General features: G+C 32.3%; 1 protein-coding gene across 1 annotated transcript in view; it reads left to right on the top strand.

The window, feature by feature from the left end:
- The window catches only part of LOC145325751 (uncharacterized), a 58,352-nt gene that overhangs the window by 3,311 nt on the left and 39,239 nt on the right, over positions 1-15,802 (top strand). Inside the window, exon 4 of the mRNA XM_080168690.1 lies at positions 3,943-5,031. The gene's annotated coding sequence lies outside the window, so the exon portion shown is untranslated. The remainder of the gene's footprint in view (positions 1-3,942; positions 5,032-15,802) is intronic.

Below are 15,802 nucleotides of genomic sequence, written 5' to 3'. Positions count from 1 at the left end.
TTTGCGTAAACAGTGATTATAGGCTTTGTCTTTGGAGATAATGGATAGGTTATTTGGCAAAAAAGTTTCCTTTTGGGATGTAGTTTTCCTATTTTCAAAAAAATTTTGGATTCGGCCTCCAGGTTCCGGTACTCCAGGCCTCCAGGTGGATTCTGGACAGGTAAAAATTAAAAATTCAAGATAGAACAAAACTTATTTAACAAAAGTTGGTACTTTATGGATGGTATGAACTAATTTGAAGAAATTTTTAAAAATGGGCTCCAGGTTCTGGTACTGCAGGCCTCCAGGTGGATCCTGGACAGGTAAAAATTGAAAATTTTTAATTTTAAAGTTAGAACAAAACTTATTTAACAAAAGTTTGTACTTTATGGATGGTATGAACTAATTTGAAGAAATTTTTGGATTCGGCCTCCAGGTTCCGGTACTCCAGGCCTCCAGGTGGATTCTGGACAGGTAAAAATTAAAAATTCAAGATAGAAAAAAACTTATTTAACAAAAGTTTGTACTTTATGAATGGTATGAACTAATTTGAAGAAATTTTTGAAATCGGGCTCCAGGTTCAGGTGCTGCAGGCCTCCAGGTGGATCCTGGACAGGTAAAAACTGAATTTTTTTACTTTAAAAGTTAGAACAAAACTTATTTGATAAAAGTGGCTTCTTTATAGATAGTATTAACTAATTTGAAGAAAAATTTTGAAATCGGGCTCCAGGTTTTGGTACTGCAGGCCTTCAGGTGGATCCTGGACAGGTAAAAACTGAAATTTTTACTTTAAAAGTTAAAACAAAACTTATTTAACAAAAGTGGCTTCTTTATAGATGGTATTAACTAATCTGAAAAAAATTTTGAAATCGGGCTCCAGGTTTAGGTAAAAATTTCAATTTTTACTTTAAAAGTTAAAACAAAAATTATTTAACAAAAGTGGCTTCTTTATAGATGGTAGAAAGTAATTTGAAGAAAATTTTGAAATCGGGCGCCAGGTTTAGGTACTGCAGGCCTCCAGGTGGATCCTGGACAGGTAAAAATTAAAAATTTTTACTTTAAAAGTTAAAACAAAACTTATTTGACAAAAGTGGCTTCTTTAAAGATGGTAGGAAGTAATTTGAAGAAAATTTTGAAATTTTAAAATTTTCTTCAAATTAGTTAATACCATCCATAAAGTATCAACTTTTGTCAAATAAGTTTTGATCTAACTTTTAAAGTGAAAAAATTCAATTTTTACATGTCCAGGATCTACCTGGAGGCCTGCAGTACCTAAACCTGGCGCCCAATTTCAAATTTTTCTTTAAAGTATTTAATACTATCCATACAGTATCAACTGTTGTTCAATAAGTTTTGTTCTAACTTTAATAGAAAAAAATTCTAGTTTTTACCTGTCCAGGATCCACCTGGAGGCCTGCAGTACCTGAACCTGGAGCCCGATTTCAAAATTTTCTTCAAATTACTTCCTACCATCCATAAAGAAGCCACTTTTGTTAAATAAGTTTTGTTCTAACTTTTAAAGTAAAGAATTTCAATTTTTACCTGTCCAGGATCTACCTGGAGGCCTGCAGTACCTGAACCTGAAGCCCGATTTCAAAATTTTCTTCAAAATAGTTCATACCATCTATAAAGAAGCCACTTTTTTTAAATAAGTTTTTTTCTAACTTTTAAAGTAAAAAATTACTGTTTATCTGTTCAGGATCCACCTGGAGGCCTGCAGTACCTGAACCTGGAGCTCGATTTCAAAATTTTCTTCAGATTAGTTAAAACCATTTATAAAGAAGCCACTTTTGTAAAAATAAGTTTTGTTTTAACTTTTGTCTTTTAAAGTAAATATTTTTTACTTTTACCTGTCCAGGATCCACCTGGAGGCCTGCAGCACCTGAACCTGGAGCCCGATATCAAAATTTTCTTCAGATTAGTTAATACCATCTATAAAGAAGCCACTTTTGTAAAAATAAGTTTTGTTTTAACTTTTAAAGTAAAAATTATCAATTTTTACCCGTCCAGGATCCACCTGGAGACCTGCAGTACCTGAACCTGGAGCCCGATTTCAAAATTTTCTTCAAATTAGTTCATACCATCCATAAAGAAGCCACTTTTGTTAAATAAGTTTTGTTCTAACTTTTAAATTAAAAATTTTCAATCTTTACCTGTTCAGGATCCACTTGGAGGCCTGCAGCACCTGAACCTGGAGCCCGATTTCAAAATTTTCTTCAAATTAGTTCATACCATCCATAAAGAAGCCACTTTTGTTAAATAAGTTTTGTTCTAACTTTTAAAGTAAAAATTTTCAATTTTTACATGTCCAGGATCCACCTGGAGGCCTGCAGCATCTGAACCTGGAGCCCGATTTTAAAATTTTCTTCAGATTAGTTAATACCATCTATAAAGAAGCCACTTTTGTAAAATAAGTTTTGTTCTAACTTTAAAATTAAAAATTTTCAATTTTTACCTATCCAGGATCCACCTGGAGGCCTGCAGTACCAGAACCTGGAGCCCGATTTCAAAAATTTCTTCAAATTAGGTCATACCATCCATAAAGTACCAACTTTTGTTAAATAAGTTTTGTTCTATCTTGAATTTTCAATTTTTACCTGTCCAGAATCCACCTGGAGGCCTGGAGTACCGGAACCTGGAGGCCGAATCCAAATTTTTTTGAAAATAGGAAAACTATATCCCAAAAGGAAACTTTTTTGCCAAATAACCTATCCATTATCTCCAAAGACAAAGCCTATAATCACTGTTTACGCAAAAGTGTCAGAACTTCCCCCCCCCCCTTATTAAAAGGGGGGAGGCGAAAGTGACACTTTTTGAAACCAAAACTAAAAGTAAACAAAGGAACTCAACTAAAAAAAGAGTTACAGGTCTGAGATTTTGCATGGCAGTTGCTTTATAGGGGTACAATATGGAACTGCGAAGAAACGGCGGCGCAACCGCCAAAAACCGCCGTTTCCCGCCTAATTTTTTTTTGCCTTTTCTCGGCGGTTTTCGGCGGTTGCGACGCCGTTTCTTTACAGTTCCATATTGTACCCCTAAAAAGCAACTGCCATGCAAAATGTCAGACCTGTAACTCTTTTTTTAGTTGAGTTCCTTTAACTTTTAGTTTTGGTTTCAAAAAGTGTCACTTTCGCCCCCTCCCTTTGTTATGTACAAAAAAATTTAAGAGGGAATTGTAAGAAAAAAACTCAAGACGGTAATTTTAGCCTACCAATTTAGAATCCGGAATCCGCTATAAAAAACGGATTCCGGATTCGGATTCCAAAATAGGCCGAAAATTGGGCGGATTCCGGATTCCGGATTCGGATTCCGGATCCGGATTCCCATCACTAGCTTTTAGGCTATTCATCTCCTTCATTCAATCAAATATAGAGCCCCTAGAGGCTAGTTTCTTATATCTATCAAATATATAATATCGCTATGCTAATAAGGAACATAGTTGTTCTTGTGTGTTAATAACTTTTTTCCCGTTTTTTGTGTTACCTTTGAAGTTGAATATTTACACTTTTTGTCACAGCTTTATATTTGGTTTCTTTATTTCCGTCTGCATCATACGTATTTATTACTTTTACAATAAATGTATAAGTATAGATGTATAACCCAGACAACTACCTGGTGCAAGTGGCGGGGTCCTTTTTTGTCTGCTAGTAAATTGTTTTCTGCTCTTCTGTAGCGACTTTTCTGTCTTAATATTTCCGACACTATTGGCTGATTTTCTAATGTCCCAACCCCGTGAACATACAGTTACTTTAACCTCTGCACCCTCTATTCTTTTATTGTGATAACTTGTAAAATACTAGCACAATCCACACAAAAAGGCTGAAATCTAGACATAAAATAGCCTAAAATCATATTGGGACCTATGTTAAGCTTTCCTGAGAAAGAGAATTCAATCCGTTAAATCCTAAGCTAAAGAGAAAAAAAAGCTTACTACTTTATTATAAAGAATATGTTATATTTTAGACTACTCTGTGATGTAAGATCATGTACCTTCCTACCTACCTGGCTACCTAATGATGAGAGATACTTCCTCCTCAATAGACCGACGTTGATGGTTGATGGGCCTAATGAGGACTCTTCTATTTAGTTTAGTTTAATGAAATCAAAGGACCATAAATAAAGAGCGTCATTTTTTTTTGTGCAAAATTCCGTAAAGTTGGGTGCAAGCTTCCAGTCAAGTGCACTTATTAGATCATACTGATACTTATTATAACCCATCTTAACGGGATTAAGAGAAAATATGACCCTCTTATTATGTTTTATATTTGTTATATTTTAACTCTCTTTATTAGTAGCCAAGCTACTATATAATTCCAAATGTCCATCCGTCCGTCAGGCACGGAAAGTGGGAAACGTAATTTTCTCGACTCCTACTCAAGATATACAGCCGAAATTTTTAGTGAAGATTCTTATGACATATGCCCATCTAATCTATACATTGTTTTGTCCATCTGTCTGTTATTTGGGGTGCTCTAGATCGATTCCTAGATTTTCAAGTTTTTGTGATTTTTTTAACTCCTTTTCAAGATAGAGGGCTGAAATTTTCAGAGATTATTAATTTTACATTTTAAATGTTTTCACCAAGTTTTATTGATATTTGTCTATTTATTAGGGGGCTTGATCAATTCCTAGAAGATTTTCAAGTACTCGTGATTTTCTCGATTCCTATTCATGATTCAATATCATATGCTCATATTTTACATATTTCTATCAAGTTTCATTAAGATTTGTCTATTAATTGCGGTGCTAGATCGATTCCTAGACTTTTAAGTTTCGTGATTTTAAAGGTTTGTGATTTCCCTATTTTTTCAAGTTTAATGTTTATTGTATGACACTGCTCTATAGTAAATTTTTCTCGATATCCATTCATAATTTTTGAGCTTCGCTACTTATGGATGTCTTAATATTTTGAAGCTAAGTTAATTTTGTTATTTCTTGGGTTGAACATTGTTACTTATTATTGTTTATAAAAATTCATATATATATTTTAGAGCTAATAAAATGGCATTGATCCTGTCTGCCTGAATAGTTGGTTACACTGTTGTTGTTTCGGTGAGTCATGTTACTTTATTGGCAGAAAGGGGAAAGTTTTGTACTAACGTTTACTTATTCGTTAGTTTAACAACTTTGGGTACTTGTAATGAATTTTGATCGTTTAGTTTATTAAATTGAGTTTCCAAATGTTTCAACTACTAATTTTCATCTACAGAAGGGGTAATTTAGTTCATTATCTTTTGTAATGACTGTACATCAATTTATCGGCTATTGTCTTATTCCTTTAGATCAATGATAGATTATGTATTGAAGCAAAATGCCAAACAAAAGTTAGCAATAGGGAATCTATACTATTAAAAACAAAAATTCCCTTAGTAAAACATAATTTTAACTAGGTTAATTTTATTACTGTACTACTACTCAGTTTAGTTTTTAATCGCCTCGGGGCTAACAAAAAGTTGGTTTTAATCCTATTAATTTTCATTTTGATATCTGCGGAAAGCTGTCTATAATGCTATTCTATGCGTAACATGGTTTGCAGTGTGACTGAGAACCGGTTCAAATCCGCGGATATTAATCGGTTTCGAAGCCATACTGGAAATGTAGTTCCCTTGTTGAAAGGCGATAGAAAAAAAACTTTAAAATGTAAAATTAAAACTTGATAACTTATACCTTATTCGTTTCAAATAAATTCCTATACTCAATTTTTTTTGCTTTAAAAAAAGTAAATCGCAATCGTATCTTGACTTTCAAATTTCAATTGTATGCAATGTACATAATACATTTATCTATCTATCTTTGCTGTTTCCCACGGACCAAAAGTAAAACGATGACCGATAAGTTGATTTTACATTTAATGATGGTACACAAAATTACCTCTTATGTAGATTACAGTTAGTTGTTGAAAGTTTGGATATTCAACTTAATGAACCAACCAAACAAAATTCAGCACAATTCCCAAAATTTGTTGAACCAACGATTACGAAAACGTTATTTGAGGACTAGTGTAATAAACAGCCACATGTCCCCTCCCTCCCTGCCTCCCTGCCTGTTTCCTTGTTTTAGTAAAGGGGAAAAATGGGTTAGGTATTCACTTCCGCATATGTAATGCATTATTTTGACATCGATATTAGCGGCTACGCCACATTTGAACTCTTTATTCGAAGAGACAGAGAGGGGTTAGAAAAATAGCTTAAAATTATTACAAGATCTATGTGAGGCTTACCTTTAAAAGAGAACCTAATCGGTTCAGTAGTTATTGAGATAGTAAGCTTCAGAGGAAAAACCTTACTACTTTATACAAAAGGATTATTAAAACAGCACAAACCCACCTTCCCCTTTACTTTAGTCTCGTCTTTTTTGAAACTACCCCTTTTATTTATTTCCTATTGTGTCATTATCAAATTACTCTAAGTGGATGTGAAAATATGCGGTAGTGGAGACTCCCTTAAAAATTATTCCTTCCAATCGATATATTATTACTTGGATGTTGCGACATATTTTCATATACTCTAATAAAGTGATGCTCGCAACTAGCTAAAATAACAATACCCCCTTTATCCTTAACCCTCCTTCTTGAATAATGAACTGACATATTATAATATAAATGATAACCATATTAGCAACTTAAATTGACGACAAATATTCCCCTGTCAATATATCCACGTATTTTATATCCATATTCCTTTCTTTCTTTTAAAATTCCCTCTTAGTCATACTTTTTAATATTAGTTAAACATCTTATATCTGTTAACTTTTTACTTTTTTTTCTGCTCACATTTATCCTGAAGTGTATCGTGTCTGTTTGTCTAAAGGAAGTTTTATAGTTAAAAACCTGTTTATGATAACTTTAAACATACTCGAATATTTTTTGTCTATTGGGGTTTAGTTTTACGGACTAACATACAAATAAATGAGTTATAGAGTAGCTTCGATCACTTCTATTAAGAAGAGTATTATAGTGTACATTAGATTTAAGTAGGAAACTTCTAGAAATTTTGTTTTCTATATAGTTTTATTATTTTATTATATGGTATCTCTTTTAACAAGGATAACAACATCCATAAATACCGAAGCACAAATATTATTAATGGACAAACGGACAAAGTGAGCTATAGAGTAGCTTCGATCACTTCTATTAAGAAGAGTATTATAGTGTACATTAGATTTAAGTAGGAAACTTCTAGAAATTTTTCTTCTGATTAGGTACCTAGTAATATTATTTTCTTATATTATATGGTATCTCTTATTATCAAGGATAACAACATTCATAAGTACCGAAGCACATATATTATTATATACAAAGCGAATTGAAGAGTAGCTTTACTACTATTAAGAAGAGTATTATAGTGTACATGAGATTTTAGTAGAAACTTCTAGAAATTTTGTTTTCTATATAGTTTTATTATTTTATTATATGGTATCTCTTTAAACAAGGATGACAACATCCATGAAGGGAAGCTTTAAAATCAGAAAGTTGTACAAGCGACCATAATTTTTTTTTATTAAGGCTTATAAATTGACATTGGTACTATCTATTATAGATTATCTAGTTGGTACGCTTTCTAAATTGTACCCAACTGTTACATGAATCATGATTCATACTATATTTGAACTCGATATAAGTCTAAACTAATGCCTAAATTAGTAGTCTGTTACGGACGGACAGACTCTAATTTAAAATAGCTTCGATGATGAAAATATGTAAGTCTTATTTTTACAAAAATAATAAGTATTAGAATATTTTTTGTAAGATTTCCTACTAAGAGGTAACTACGGTTGTGCTAAAGTTTTCACCAGGTAGAAAGGGGACATTCGGCTGTTATTACGCTAGTCCCAAAAGTTTTCTTAACAACCTTTGGGACTTATATTAAATTTTGATTGATTGGTTCATTGAGTTGAGTGTCCAAATGCTTCAACCACTAATTGTTCTACAGAAGGGGATATTTTTGTGTACCATCATAGGAATTACATCAATTTATCGGCCGTTGTCTTATGAATTAGATCCCTAGAAGGGAGGGGGCAATGAATTGTAAAATATACTGGTGAACATAAAGTTTTATATACCTACACGTTCTCTCATTCTTTAGCTTGAAAATTTGTGGGTTTTTTTTTACAAAAATCTTGATTGGATTGTACAAACCAAAAGTGTTTATTGTTTTAGTCTAAAGAAGGGGTAATATTGTTTTTCATCATTAGTTACGGGAATATATTGTCTTTTACCTATTTAAGAACCGTAGGCATTTGACAAAAACTTGGCGTTAGTTATCGCACAATGCAATGTAACTACAATTTCTTATGAAATTTACCGGCCTCCTTATTTTTATAAAACACACATATTATTATCCTTATATATAAGTAACATGATGTGTGTGTGTGTGTGTGTGTGTGTGTAGCGAAAGATGTTATGGCTTTGTTTTCTTTTATAGTGAAGTTTCTCATAGGTCCAGAGAAGGTCAATTTCTCATAAATTACCCCTAGAAAAAAAGTGAAAAGAGGCCACAAGTTCATATTAAAGAAAAAGAACTGAAATATGGAATATATCTAAATTGAATGTAATCACAATATAACAAAAAATAGTTACCTGGATTATTTCCATTTAAAGACTGGCCGGATATACAAGACAGACGTACAGACAAACACGTTATCATAGAGTAGCTGCGCTACTAAAAAAATCTGATGAAATATTATTAGTTATCAAAGTAAGCGTCTCCCTGTCTCTCTATCTCTCTCTGTATTAAGGTGTTCATACTCACAGGTTGATATTAATTTAACAATAGCTAAATTGACCTATATTTGTTAATAGTGCATGTATTCAGGGATCTAAAGGGATAGGACAATGGACATTAATTGATGTGCATTCCCTATGATGATACCCAAAATTACCCCTTCTGTAGTTTATAATTAGTAGTTGAAACGTTTGGACAATCAGATTTATGAACCAACAAATCAAAATTCAATATAAGTAGGGTTGGCCATCCGGATCCGAAATCCGCCCAATTTTTTAATAGCGGATTCCGGATTCTTATTTGGTAGGCTAAAATTAGCGTCTTGAGTTTTTTCTTTCAACTCCTCTTTGAAGGCAAAGATTTTCATCATTAATATATAATATCTTTTAAAATCTGGTTCGATTCTCGGAAGTGAATTATAGAGAACACCAAGAACATTGATTTTTAGGACATATGTAGTAAGAGATATAAGTTTTCCGGAATTGTAATGTAGGGAGTAGATTTGAAATCTGCATCAAATTTTAAGGATTTTTTTATAAAATTCGTTTTTTGTAAAATTCTTTATCTAAAAGCGAAAATACATTTTAAGTTAATTAATTTTGACCAATAGGATAGGTTGATTTTAAACTACCTGCGCTCTAATTGGTTGAATGATGTACGACATCCAATCAGAGCGCAGATTTTTTAAATCCACCAATCACAGATGCCAAAATTAATTAACTTAATTTGTATTTCCGCTTTTAGATAAAGAATTATACAAAAAACGAATTTTATAAAAAATCCTTAAAATTTGATGCAGATTTCAAATCTACTCCCTACATTACAATTCCGGAAAACTTATATCTCTTAATATGTAGCACTTAATTTTCAAAAAAAAATTTAAAATCCTTTTAAAATATTGCTAGAATGAGAAAACGTTTGGGTCTAGTGTAATACCTAAACAACCCAATGTACCATTCTTTTTACGTTTAATAGCTTGTTGTTGCTGCGCTACTTTTGGATATATTTATAATTGTTTACAAGTTTAATGGCCCACTCTTCTCCCTTATTTTATATTTACATGCTAAAATTGTATCTTGAAATTTCACCGCATTTGAAAAACGTCCTTTTTCGTATATTTTCTGTTATAGTTCTTAGTATATGTATACTAAGTTAGAATAATGTGTACGTGTTATTAAATAAGTTATATCTATGATACAAAGTAGAACGATATCTGTCTGTCTGTTTGTCTGTCTGTTCCGATCGGGTTCTCCTGTACAGGGTAGCTTTTTATAGGTCCCGGGAAGGTTTATAACTATTTTCTTGGGGGGTGGGACACCCCCAACCCCCCTAATAAATGAAAAATACCCTTTTTAAATTTTTCTTTAAATCTAAAATACATAAAAAAATGGTTTGATTAAACCTCTTGGGGCAAAGCCCCTAGAGGCTAGGGGCGAAGCCGCTAGTACTTGCATAAAGAAATAAGTTATAGTTTTATATTAAAGACTAGCGGCTGCGCCCCAGCATCAAGGGGCTCTGTATTTGAAGGGTAGAAAGGAACAGAAAAATAGCCTAAAACCAGAACTTAAATCTTTAAATAAAACAGCCTAAATTCATCCCTGGATATTTATGGAGCTTCCCTAAAATGGAGAACTCAATCAAAAAAGTAGTTTTCGAAATCTTAAGCTATAGACAAAAAAATGCATACTACTATAAATAACAGGTTAAGTAGTGTAGCTATCTTTTCAACCATTAATTTTAATCTACAGAAGGGTTAATCCTGTTTAGCTTCATGGGGGATGTGCGTTAATTTATTATACATTGTCTTATCCTATAAGATCTATGATAGATAGATTAAATGAATTGATAGATAGATAGATAATATGCAAAGATAGATAGATAGATAATAAACATCATTAGTTAGATAGATAGATGATATGCATAGATGGATAGATAGATAATATGCATAGAATATAGATAGATAGATAATATGCATAGATAGATAGATATGCATAGATAGATAGATAGATGAATTGCATAGATGTTTCTAGTGTTTTGCTTGCTTTCATTCATAGTATTTCATCATATTAACAAAATTATTTAGAAGCAGAACATTTTCCAGCAAATATGGACAGGTTCTTTTCAGAGGGAGAGAGGGGACAATGGGCTGTTTGTTTCAATATAAGTCCCCAAAGTTTTATAATAACGTTTTCTTATTCGTTGGTTTAACAACTTTGGGGACTTTAGTGAATTTTGATTGGTTAGCTAACTAGGTTGAGTGTTCAAACGTTTCAACCACGGATTTTAATCTACAGAAGGGGTAATTTTGTGTATCATCAGTGGGGATGTACATAAATTTATCGGCCATTGTCATTAGACATTATATTATAAGCTTTCTATCAAAGTATTAATGTCGTATTTAGTGATTTATTTACAATATCTGCTAAAATTTTTCAAAAATTTATTATTATATTTATCTGTTGAATTATCAGAACACTATTTAATTTCAACGTTTGTTTTACGTGTTTGTGTGTGTATGTGTGTGTGTGTGTGTGTTTGTTTGTTTGTTTTTGTGTGTTACTCATTTGAAATTAGAACAAAATGTGCAATCAAAATATTTCAAAATACAATACAATCAAGTGATTTTTATGGTGATAATATTTATATTATGAATTTATTTTACTGTTATAATAGTGCCCCTAGCATATTTGGGCTTTATTTAGGTTTATCTGTTTAGTGAGAACTTTGTATGTTCAGTGCTTAAGATCAAAAGAAACAAAAAATCTTTTTTTATTGTCATTCTGCTGTTGATATGATATTAGCAGTAAAACATTTTAGGCATGTAATTTAATTTGGGAATGTTATATATAACTTGCATTAACTTTATAAATCAATAATAGTTGAAAATAGGAACAAAAATGTTATATTAGGTCTCAATTTGACGTTTTTATCTTAGTAATATGTATAGTAGCTGCTTCGCTTCTAAAATGATGGATTTAAAGCTCTTTTTTAACGAACCTCTATTGGATGTGCAAACATTTTTGTGTCTGTTGACAAGGGAAAATAATAACAATTTTATTCTCTTTCATTAGATGTTTTATCTAAGTACGAAGTGCTTTCGTACTGATAGTTTTAACCAACCAATCAATATGTAATAAAAGGTATCAACTGCAGTTCACGATAAAATATTCCTGGTAACATATTTTTCCAAAAATACATGAATTTTAAAGGCTGCTAGCTGCCAAACGGTTGAACGTACAGATCATGCCCGCACAATGTTTTAAGCGGCATAAGAAGGCATACGAATAATCTAAAATAGCCATAAATCAATGATGCATCATTATCTCACAGAGTGTGAGAATTGCGCGAAAAAGACCTATTTTACGCGTTTTTTCTTCTGTGTAGGTTTCCCTGTGCATCATTGGATCATGGCTATTTCAGATTATTTGTAGGCTTTCTTATGCCGCTTAAAATGGTGTGCGGGTATGCAACGATCTGTACGTTCAGCCGTTTGGCAGCTAGAAGCCTTTAAAATTCATATATTTTTGGAAATATTCGTTACCAGGAATATTTTACCGTGAACTGCAGTTGAGCCAATAATATCTTTTTACTATCTTATCTCTGTATCTGATATTTTTTAGTATAAGTGTTTTATATGCAATTGCAAAAATTAATAAATGATTTTTATGGAAATAACATTAGTTGTAGACATAGGATTTTCGGCTTTCTATCTTTAATACCTAACAGCTATTTAAATTAGATTTTCTGCTAATATTATCCTTAAAATAAAGTTAAAGGATCTCTGTCTGTCCGGAAGGATATCGCTAACCACTGAACCGAAATGGTTCTCCTTCTCATAGGTCCTGGGAATATTTTAACTATTTTTTTAGGGGAGGGTACCACCACCTCAACTAGAGTAATTGCCCCTAGAAAATAATGACCACCCCAAAAAATTTTGTCTTAATAGAAAAAACTACAATTGAATGAGGGGTGATTTTCACCCATATCGCTCAAGGGCCACTAGTGGCATCTAGGGGCGCAGCCGTTAGTATTAAGATAAATCTGTAACAGAAAAATTCGTTATTTGAATAACCTAAATATCGATCAAAGGGGGGAGGCGGATGTGCCACTTTTTGAAACCAAAACTAAAAGTCAAAGGAACTCAACTAAAAAAAGAGTTACAGGTCTGAGATTTTGCATGGCAGTTGCTTTATAGGGTTACAATATGGAACAGTGAAGAAACGGCGGTGCAACCGCCGAAAACTGCCGAGAAATTGCAAAAAAAATTCGGCGGGAAACAGCGGTTTTCGGCGGTTGCGCCGCCGTTTCTTCACAGTTCCATATTGTACCCCTATATAGCAACTGCCATGCAAAATCTCAGACCTGTAACTCTTTTTTTAGTCGAGTTTCTTTGTTGTCTTTTAGTTTTGGTTTCAAAAAGTGGCACATCCGCCTCCCCCTTTTTAAATATCACCAATTTAACTTACAGAAGCTAAATAGAACAAATATAATAAATAAAGTGTGCTTACAAAAAAGATAGATATATTTACATTAAAAATAGCCAATATTATAATGAGGGATCTTTTTAATTGATCAGACAATGGACGATAAATTGTAGTTAATATTCTTTTGCTCCTGTAGATCAATATTATTGGTGGATACGTTTGGACACTGGTAGTTTAAGCAACAAATCAAGAATTAGCGAATAAGAAAACAGTATTATAAAAAATTAAAAATTGTCGTCGATAGCTAACCTCAGCATCATTTATTGGTCAGTTCGTTCATCCAGTCGGAGGCGAGGGGATGGAACGGGTGGTATCACTATTTTATCCAGCTGCAAGTTTCACTTTATTGGTGTACATGATAATCATGTTATTGCTTTGCTACTTATATTATTAGACATTCTAGATATTATGAAAACACTTGATGTAATTTTGATACTCTTGGGGTGTAAACAAAATAGGGGGGGGGGGGGGCAGGTGCTATTATGTTAAAAATTTGAGATTGGGTTAGGTAAGGGTTGGTGGGGGGTGGGTTTATAAAGTACGTTTGGGGAATTAACAGGAAGTGGGTTTTTTGGGGGAGGTTTTTTATTTGAAAACATGTTTTTCATATTATTTTCTGTGTATCATCGTTTGAGGATTTTTTTTGTGGTTTTCATGGGTTTTGTCCCCAGTATCCAACAAACATTTTAGTAATACTTTAGATACCAACCAGTATAATTTACGGTCCAATGTCAACTCCCTCCTTCTCTCAGTCTCTGGTAAAATCTGTTTAAGGTTTAAATTCATTAGTCTATTGGTTGATAATTTGAAACTTAAACAAGGTCTAAGTAGCTTAATTTTAATGTTAATGTTATTCCAAATATTAGCTTCGGAGATTAGGGACAATAATAATTAAAAAAAATTACTTTGCTATTGTAAAGCTACCCTTTTAACTGTAATTGTCTATCTCTTTAAACGTTTTTTTGGCAATTGGATTTGTTTAGCTGTCATTGAAGATAAATGTCTAGAAATTTCTTGTTTATACTTTAATTATCATGCCGTTTGTATGACTGATCTTCTTTTAAAGTTAAATATTTACAAGTGTTGGCGCCCCTAGCTTTTTCCATTTGTAAGGGGCGGGTAAGCTGATATACTAAAACCATCCCATTCCTAGGACTTAAATAAAAAGGTTCTCCAAAATGAAAAAATCAATCTGATCAGATCGAGACTTTAACATACAATAAAACATTAACCTTACTACTTAATAATAGAATAAGCTTAGCCAAAAAATAATCCTTGTTATGGCCAATACTATAAATAAAAATTTAAAACGAATAAAACCTTTGAATGTTTGTCCCCACTAATAAATGGAAATAAGGGTTAGAGTAGGAAATAAGAATTTGAATTAACTTTTAGCAAAACAAATAACAATAATAAGTAAGTTTATTTTCCAACACGACTCCTAATCCATTGAATTACTCTTGGATGAAACCGTTTTGAAAATAAGATAATATAAATATTGAAAAGGGTTTGATATAGGTCTACACTACATACAACAATTAAATGAAAAATATTTTAAAAATAAATGGTATAAATAGTAAATACTTTATTTTATGAAAATTGACTAAGTATGATTTAAATCATTTTCCAGTATGACTTCGAAAGTGTTTAATATCCGCAGGATTAGAATCGGTTCTCAGCCTTGCTCAAAAATGATGTATAGCATCGCATTTCAGACAAAATTCCACGAAATAAAATAAAAGTTTTCGATAGCCCAGGCATTTAGCCCCTCGGGGGTTATTTTCATTATTTTTCAGTTTAATAACCGCGGAAAGCTGTCTATAATACGGTCCTATAAATAACTATTATGAAATATCGAATATTTCGCCAAAAAAAAAGCAGTAGAATATTAGATATTGATAAGACCTACATATTTGTTTAACATTTACTAATAATATAAAATCATTATCTATTAAACTAGGATGATAACATCCAAAAAGTAGCAAAGCACAAATAAATCATCCTTATACTAAAGTAACAGGATGTTTGTCTGTTTGTTTGTCTGTGTGTCTGTGTGTCCCGAAGGATCTCGCTAACCGCTGAACCGATCGGGTTCTCTTTAACAGGGTAGATTCTCATAGGTCCCAGGAAGGTTTATAACTATAAAATCACAGCTTTACTGACGGACGGACGGACAGACATAATAAATTTATAGATTTGATTCGCTACAAATAAGATATATAATGCAGCCGGCTTTAATAATGTTATCAAGCCAAATAACTGATAATATAACAAGTACAAAATATCCAAAAGTAGTGCAGCAATAACTATATTGCACTATTTCGTTTTTAGGTTTTGAGCTTGGGATCTTTAGGGATAAGACAATGGACAATTATTTGATGTAATTCTAACCTTTTGTAGATCAAATTATTGGTGCAAAAGCTTAGACACAGCTAGTTTGAAATACCAATAAATTTTTAATAAAAGTACAAAAAAAATTATGCTAACAAATGAGAAAACGTGTTTTTATAACTTTTACAGTCCAATATACCAGGGATCTAAAGGCCTATTATTTGATATACATTACCCCTTCTGTAGATTACAATAAGTGGTTAAAACGTTAGGACACTCAACTAA

Source organism: Acartia tonsa, chromosome 8 (genome assembly GCF_053477335.1).
Source record: "Acartia tonsa isolate MP-2025a chromosome 8, ASM5347733v1, whole genome shotgun sequence".
NCBI lineage: Eukaryota > Metazoa > Arthropoda > Copepoda > Calanoida > Acartiidae > Acartia > Acartia tonsa.
This window is presented reverse-complemented; position numbering and strand designations above follow the sequence as displayed.